The sequence below is a fragment of the Sarcophilus harrisii genome, chromosome 5, assembly GCF_902635505.1.
Source record: "Sarcophilus harrisii chromosome 5, mSarHar1.11, whole genome shotgun sequence".
Classification (NCBI taxonomy): Eukaryota; Metazoa; Chordata; class Mammalia; order Dasyuromorphia; family Dasyuridae; genus Sarcophilus; species Sarcophilus harrisii.
The window spans coordinates 65106522-65115634 of NC_045430.1; positions in this window are offsets into that span (position 1 = coordinate 65106522).

A 9113-nucleotide genomic window follows, 5' to 3' on the forward strand; every position below is an offset into this window, starting at 1 on the left:
CCTCTTTCTCACTTGCCTTTTTGATTTCTGACCTTATCTTTCAAACAAAACTGTCTCCAAAGTTATCAGTGATCTCTTAGTTGCCAGATTTCATGGCATTTTCTCAATCCACATCCTTCTTGACCTCTCTGCAGCCTTTGACATTATTGTCTTTTTCTCTTTGAATCTCCTTAGATTTCACTAGATTTTCAAAACTCCCCTGAGTCTCCCTCCTACCTATCAGATCAACTTATCTCAGTCTTCTTTGCTGAATCTTCAATCAGATCATGACTGCTGACTTCATACTCAGCCCTCTTCACTTTTCCCTTTATACTTTTATTTCTTCCCCCCCCCTCCCCATACTGGATAGATCCTCTGTATTTATTTATTTTTCACACATGTATTTTTTTTACATGTATATTGTTTTTAAACATATGTTTTTTATGAATCATGATGGGAGAGAAAAATCAGAACAAAAAGGAAAAACCATAACAGAAAAAAAAAAAAAGTGAACATACCACATGTTGATTTACATTGAATCTCCATAGTTCTCTCTCTGGATACAGATGCAGTTTTCTATCTAGAGTTTATGGGGATTGCTTTAGATCACTGAATCACTGAGAAGAACCAAATCTTTCATAGTTGATCATGACACAATCTTGCTGTTCTGCTTGTTTCACTTGGCATCAGTTCATGTAAATTGGATAGATCTTCTATAGGACTATGAAAAAACAATTATTACATATGTTGAGTTATGGATGACCACTCGTTTGAACAAATGGAAAGGATAACCACATAGATGAAATCCTAGATTCAAACAAAATTATTTCTACGCCTTACCCTTTACTGATTCAGGCTAGCCTTACTGTTTAGCCCCAATTAATGGAATTTAAAATTTATTGAGGATTTGTTATAAAGATTTGGTTTTAGAAGTAACTGTATATTGGTTGTATGAACAATGAGTGAGTAAATGAATAGAGCTTTTATTGTGCTTACTATATGCAAAGCACCGGGAATAAAAGTAGAAAAATAACAGAGTTCCTGCTTTCCCATTCTGATGGGAAACCCAACACATTTGGAAGGTTTCAAAAATCATATGTAAAAGTTCCATGATCCTCAAGGTGCAGTAACAAAGCAGACGATAATATTTCTTCTTGAAGTATTTCCACTATGGAAATATTTCCATAGAAATTCCACTATTTTCACTATTCCATGGAAATAGTCATTTCCATGACTATACACATGATAGTCATATCATGTCATAAAAATAGTATCTTATTTTGCTGAAACATCATATATTACTAAAGAATTCATATCTTAATTTAGGGTCATAAATTGAAAGGCAAGAGTTTTTGATTTGTTATGTCTAGAGTAATAGAATGAGTATCTTAGATCTTCCTGTCTGATTTTATGTTATATAATTTTTATTTATATCTGTTTACTTTAATTTTAAATATTTTATTATTAGGATTGTCTTTAACATTAAAAAAAAAAACTTTTCAGAAAAATACAATAATTTTGTTTGTTAGAGGAACTAGAATATTTCTTTTAATTTAACAAATTCAATAAAATGATATTAATTATTATAAGTGTTACACTTCTAAGACATGATAAAGTTATGGGCTGATTTACAAAATCTGAAATAAAATACTTTAAATGACCACCAGGATCACAGAAAGCAAAGAGTAATCAGTACCATCATAATACACCAAGTAAAATAGCAAAAAGAAACATACAAAAAGCTCTTTTGCTTTTTCCATTAAAATTATGTTGTACTCTTAATTCTTTTTTCCCCTGAGGCAATTGGGGTTAAGTGACTTGACCAGGGTTACACAGCCAGGAAGTGTTAAGTGTCTGAAGTCAGATTTGAACTCAGGTCGCCCTGATTTCCGGGCTGGTGCTTTATCCACTGTGCCACCCAGCTGCCCCTAGACTGTGTCTTAATTCTTAAAACACACATTAATATTTATCTTCCTATATGGATTCATGGAAACACTTTGGACAACCTTCTATTTGTTAACTAGGTTAAGACAATAAAAGCAGACATTTGAAAAAAAATTACAACTCTAAATTATCAAGTGTAGAAACATTTTAAAATCAAGCAATGACAATATAACTTTACATGCCACTAATTCCCATTCCCAAGGAATTTATTTGTCTGTGGATACAATATTTTCTTCATTTCTGGGATGTGGGTACAAGTAATTTAAATCTCAGTTTCCTAAAGGGAAAAACTAAGACTGGAAAGGGTAAATGTATTTCTCAAATATAGCAATTTATTAAACTCCAAAAGACTTCTGACGTAAAGCTCCAAAGAAACACTCTAGGTTCTATTTTCATTTTGAGTTTCCACTTCATTAAACAGAAAACTTAGATTAATTCTCAGGACACAAAAGAAAAACATGAAGCAGTTAAAAACAATACTTAAATAAAAGGCTTAAGGGTTTTTTTAAGTTTTAATGGACCCATTACAAATAGTTTAGACAACACAAGTAGTTCTCACAATACATTTATATATATCATCACTGTGGAAATAATAGCTTCCTGGTACATGAGGAGATAATGGTCATTTCATGCATAAAAATGAAGGCATCCTTTGTCTTTAATTTGCCTTCTCCAGCTATTTTCCATAGCTTAGGTTCTGGTTTTCACATTCCTCTGTATCTTCTATTCATCATATGAAGCACACAATCAATAAGCTGCAGCAACTCCCTATCATCTCTAGAATCAAATATAAAATTCTCTGGGATTCTTTATAACCTATCACATATTCCCCCATCTTTCAAGTCTTCTTACACCCCATTGTTCCCATATTCTTTGAGTCAGTGACACTCCTTGCTGTTCCTAAGTCATTCCATAAATTCCCTATGGCATTGCAGCTCCTGTCTCCTGGGCATTTTTTGAATATCCCCCAAATGTGGACTGCTCTGCCTCCTGGCTTCCCTAGCTTCTTTAAATCCCAACCAAAATCGTATTTTCTACAGGAAGTCCTTCCCAGTCCTTCTTAACTGTAGTACTTTCTTTTAGCTAATTATTTCCTATTTATCTGGTAAGTGTACTTTCCCTATTATATTGTGAGCTCTTCCAGAGCAGGAATTGTGTTTTGTCTTTCTTTGTATCCCTAGCTTTCAGCACGGTGTCCGGCATATAGTAGGTGTTTAATAAATGCTTATTGATTATTAACTGACTTTGAGAACACATATGGATACTCATTTATCAGATAAGAGAATTAAAGGAAAAGTGAAAGGTTTTCTGACATGAAATGGAATTGAGTGTGTGACCATTCACCTATACCCTGCCCTTGGGGGTCAGCTTGCTTCTAGAATAGCCTACTTAATGGAGGTCAAAGCAAAAGCTGTATTCCAAACAAAGTTATGAAGTATTTGGAGTTTGTTTCGAATATCACCCTGCTTTTTTCATCTTCTTTTCCTTTCTTTGGGTTCTTTTTTTTTTTTTTTTTTTTTTTTTAACACTTAGTGCCCAGTTACTGTCACTGGTGTCAAACTCAAATTAAGGGACAGCTAGGGACCCCAGGGGATAGAGCAGCAGTCCTGAAATTAGAAAGACCTGAGTTCAAATCTGACCTCAGATGACCCTGAACAAGAAGCTTAATCCCTATTATCTCCAAAAAAAAAGAAAAAGGGGGAAAAAAACAGATAAAAAACAGATCCCTGCTACTACATGTTGGCTCAGAAAAATCATAAATTAACATAATAAACACAATGTATTTTTATTTAGTTTGTTAAACACTTCCCAATTATATTTTACTCTGGTTCAGGCCATATCGTGTACTGGTGCAGGGCAATTTGATTTTGATAACTCTGTCCAGTCTCCCTACCATATTTTCATGAAACAAGCACATTTGTGGATATTCTTGGGGCTGCCTTTGCCCAAAGCACCAAAGTCTTTGCTGAATCTCTTCACATCTCCTCATCAAAACTTTCCTGCCCTACTTCTCATTACCTCAGGGCTTCATAAAATGTGACCGATAGATTATAATGGCCTCATGTATTGCCCATTCTAATTGGCTAACTAAAGGTGGTTAAGAGATAATGCTTTAACTCAATACTTCTTTTTACAAGGGAGGAGACATAGGAGCAGGGGTGTCCTGGAGCTAGCCCGAACTGACTTGGTCAAGCTGATTATTAATCTCAACATGAGTTTTATATCTCAAAAATAAACAACTTGTTGAATACTTCCAAGCACATGTCAACTGACAGCAGAATGTCACCCAACTGGCTATTGAAAACTTTCCCTTCAAGACCCAATTTAAATGCTATCTTCTCAATGAAATCTGCCCAGATGCTCATTTAGTTGAAAATGATTCTTCCCTCTGCAAATTTTTCAAAGCATTTTTGCCTGCCCTGACCCCTTCCCCATACATTTGCATAGAGACTATATACACAGGAGAACCTGGGCAAGGCCCTCCTGGATCCCTCTTACATGTACTTAATATTAACCTCTTAATAATATTTGGGATGTCTGGGGACTCTTTTGCTCCTTTAACATTAAGCATGGATTGGTGGTTAGTTTATACACCTGGACTTGATCTTTAAAAGGGAAGACACAAATCAATCAACAAGCAAATATCAAATATCTATTACGTGCTAGGCATTGTGATGAATTAGTCTTTGTCCTCAAGGAGCTAATGTCCTACTAAGGGATTACATAGAAAAGTAAATATAGGCTAAACATTTAATACATAAATGAATACAAATGACTTGGGGTTGAGTACTAATAAGTGAAGAAATCAGAAAAAAATTTCTAGAAGGAAGTAATATTTGAGCTGAGCCTTGAATGGGCCTTAGGGTTCCAAGAATGAGAAGGAATCATATTAATCAGCCAGCAGAAATAGGCCTGAAGCTAGAATGTTAAGAATATAAAATGTCAAACTAAGTAGTTTAGATTTTCTCCTTTAGGAGAGGAAATAAGGAGTTATTTCCCTGGGAAAATGGGAGCAAATGGTCAGACCAATGTCTGGAGAATCTCATTTTGGCAGCTATGCAGAGCAAAGGCTTAAAATGGATCACAACTTTATGTGGGGTCATATAACTGAATGTGAGAGTTGCAAAATTATGATTTATTATCAGTAAATGTTTGGTTTACATATTTTATGTACCTGGGCATAAAAATTTCTTAGTAGGAAAAGAGGGGAGAGTGGAAAAAATTTAAGAAGTCCTAATATAGAGGATAGATTGGAAAAGAGAAAGAATAGAGGCAGAGAGACAGACAACTTTAACAAGTCTTGGTGAGAGTAATAAGAGACTGAACTAAGAAAAAGAAGCCAGCAAATTCAAAAGATAATAAAACAATGACAAAAATTGCCAATTGATTGAATACCAGAGTGAATGAGAGTAAAAGTTCAAGAACAATTCCTAGGTTGTTCACCTGGGTCATTGGAAAAATGGTTGTCCCCTTGACAGAAAGAGGAATATCAAAAGGAGGGGGCAAATTTAAGGTAGAAAATAATGTTTGATTTTAAACATGTTGGACTTGGGATGTCAATATACAAGAGGGAAAAATGTCTGGCAAATAGTTGTAAATATAGCAGTAGGAGAAAAACCAGTACTATTTATGTTTTATTTTATTTATGATTTAGGAATCATCAGCATAGATGATTTATGAACCAATGATTAGATCATCAAGAAAAAAAATAAGAGAAAAAAAAAAGAGAGAAGTACTGGGGTATGCCCAGGAATAGGGGATGGGACATGGACAAACCATATCTTTGAGAGACTACATAAGAGATTTGGACTTAGTCCCCTAAAAAAGGGGACTAACTGTCCCATGGAAATCACCTTTCTTCTAGGAAATAAGGAACCACACAGTAGACTGATAAAGCAACCAAGTTGAGGAACTTCATTTTCACTGGTGCTGTGAGTCATGTAGGCCAAACAGATCTGGGTATGGTGGGTAAGTCCACTGCTATCCCAGATTTGGAACTCAACCCCAAGGTGGCATTTATAGTATTGTTGAACTTTATAAATCCCTGAGCGAAGTGACACTCACTAGAGGAGGGGAATTCCTTGATGATATGGAAATCCCAAATATTTTTTTTTTGCACAGTGGGGAGACCTTTAAACACAGGATAGTTTAGAGAGAGCCAGCTTAGATAATTAGGGAGGTAGGGTTCATCCAAGAGGAAAGAACATTACTTTGAGTGTTTATGAGATTTTAAATTCTTTTTTTTCCTGCCATGTTGAATATATTTGATATTTTGTTCAAACGAATGCTGAGTGTATCTACTGGGTCTGTATCCCAAAGAGATCATAAAAAACAGAAAAGAAACTACATGTGCCAAAATGTTTGTAGCAGCCCTCTTTGTAGTGGCAAGAAACTGGAAAATGAGTGATACCCATCAACTGGGGAATGGATGAAGAAATTATGGCTTATGAATTCTATGCAATATTACTGTTCTATAAGAAATGATGAGCAAGCTGATTTCAGAAAGGCCTGGAGAGACTTACATGAACTGATACTAATGAAGTGAGTAGAATCAAGAGAACATTATACACAACAACAGCAAAATTAGGTGATGATCAATTCTGATGGATGTGGCTCTTTTCAACAATGAGGTGATTCAGGCCAATTCCAGTGGACTGCTATGGAGAGAGCCATCTATGTCCAGAGAGAAGACAATGGGGACTGAGTGTGGATCACAACATAGTATTTTTACCTTTTTTTTGTTGTTTGTTTGCTTTTTTTTTTCTTATTTTTTTCCCCTTTTGATCTGATTTTTTTTTGTTCAGCATTGAAAAATGTGGGAAAATGTTTAGAAGAATTATATATGCTTAACCTATATTGGATTACTTGCTGTCTAGGGGAAGAGTAGATGAAGAAGAAATGGAGAAAATTTTGGAACACAAGGTTTTGCAAGGGTGAATGTTGAAAACTATCTTTGCATGTATTTTGAAAATAAGCTATTATTAAAAAACCCACACACAAAACAAAAACAAAAAATAAATAAAATGAATATTAAAGACACTTTCTCCATTGTTGTAAAGAGCTAGAAATATCCACATTCTAAGATTCTCTAGGGAAAACCTGGGTGGGGCACAAGCCAAAGAGAATAAGATTACATGGTAATCCCCTATTCCCCCAGATTGAATCCAGTCCATAAAAACCAAAAGCCTTGAGTCTCAGGCTACAAGTTACAGTTATTTGTGCATCCTGATAAACCGGAGGCTGTTTTAAAGTAGAAACCATACTCCTTTTCATCTTTGATCACTAGCACACAATATGATATTGTGCACATAGTAGATTTTTTATAAATGTTATCCATGATTTAACATGTATTTTAACATATTTAACATGTGTTGGATTACCTGCCATCTAAGGGAAAGGGTGTGGGAAAGGAAGGGAAAAGGTTTTGCAAGGGTCAGTATTGAAAAATTACCCATGTATATGGGTAAATAAATAAAAAAGCTTTAATTTTAAAAAAATACAAAATTTAAAAAATTGTTACTCATGGCCTAAGAAGGAGCTTCCTCTTAGGAGGGGCTAGCATTCTGGACTTAAACTAGGTTCTGTCCTAGGAGAGCTTGACTTCAGAGAGAGTTATTTAGGTTTTTGTTTTTTTTATCTTGAACTCTCTAGCTGATTTTCTTTCTATTCCAAATTCTAGAGAAAATCTTTACAACAGAGCTCATGTCAGGGGTATTCCCAAAAGTGAGTTGACAGGTGCCCTTTTAGAAAATATGCTTAATATCCAAAAAATATCAAGCATATGCAGGAGTGTTATGAGGTTCCAAAGAGAAAATATACTTAGCATTTGGCAACACTTAAAGTGTTATATAAATGCCAGCTGTTATTGTTGTTAGCCTATCTTTACTAGGCCCACGACCTAGTGATGATTTCATTCTTTGAAAGTTCTTCTGCATTCCAATGTGCACAAGCAATATTTATAGAGCTATATAGAAGGGCATACCGGTAAATGTTTAAAAACTGGGCTCTCCTGAGGGAAATGAATGCACATGTACTTTTAAATTTATTCTGCATTACTAGTGCTTTCTTAAATTTAGACAACCACGATTTGCAGTGGTGGCTGAGTTCTGAAGTACCTAGGCTCCTATCGAAAATGTCACAATCAACTCTCAGAGATTAGAGCAGACTTCAGCACATCCCTGCTTATAGGGAAGTTTTTCATTCCTAGAGCACAGAAGAAATACTTAGAGCTTGGACTCATAAGTGTGTATTAAGAAATGCTTAAAACATGAAACAGTAACCTATCCCGCCCATTATACTCCCCCAAGGAGGTAAAACAGCTTTGTAATATTTCTCAATAGATATTCCACACTCACTTGGGAGATGAGCTATCCCAGCTACTAACTCACAAACAACAATTTTCTGGCAAGCCGGGGCTTGACTTGAGCCCTTTCAGTTACAAAATTCTCTTAGTTTCAGGGCCTTCACTTCCTCCTGAGCACTGAAGCAGGACTTTGTTCCTTTGCCCATACTCAGATCCGGGTCACAGTCCTGGGTGGCAATCCTGGGGCGAGGTGGAGCACTAGGACACCAGAGCTTGTAGCCACAGTGAAATGTGGACTCTCACAGTTCTAGGGAAGAAAAGAGTGCTTGAGATCACTCACAGATCATACTGTATGTAGCACAGATAGGAGAGTAGTAAACACATCTCTTCTTAGATCATACTACCCTGGAAAAACTAAAAACTTACAGGTCCTTAGAAGTATCTCTGAAAACAGCTTTATAAAACCCCTGACATCTGGAATAGTGCACATTCCACCTTGGAAGCAGAGTCCCAATTTTTTTTTTTTTGGAATAATAATAGCTTTTCATTTTTCAAAATACATGCAAAGATAGTTTTCAACATTCACCCTTGCAAAACCTTGTGTTCCAAAAACTTCTCCCTTCCTGTCCATCTTTCCCCTACTCTAGACAGCAAGTAATCCAATATAGGTTAAATATGTGCAATTCTTCTAAACATATTTCCACACATATCACTCTACACAAGAAAAATTAGATCAAAAGGAGAAAAAGTAAGAAATAAAAAAAGAAAACAAACAATAATAATAACAAAGGTGAAAATACTATGCTGTGATACACATTCAGTCTCCATAGTCTCCCCATGGCTCTCTCCATCACAAGTTTATTAGAATTGACCTCAATTGCCTCAT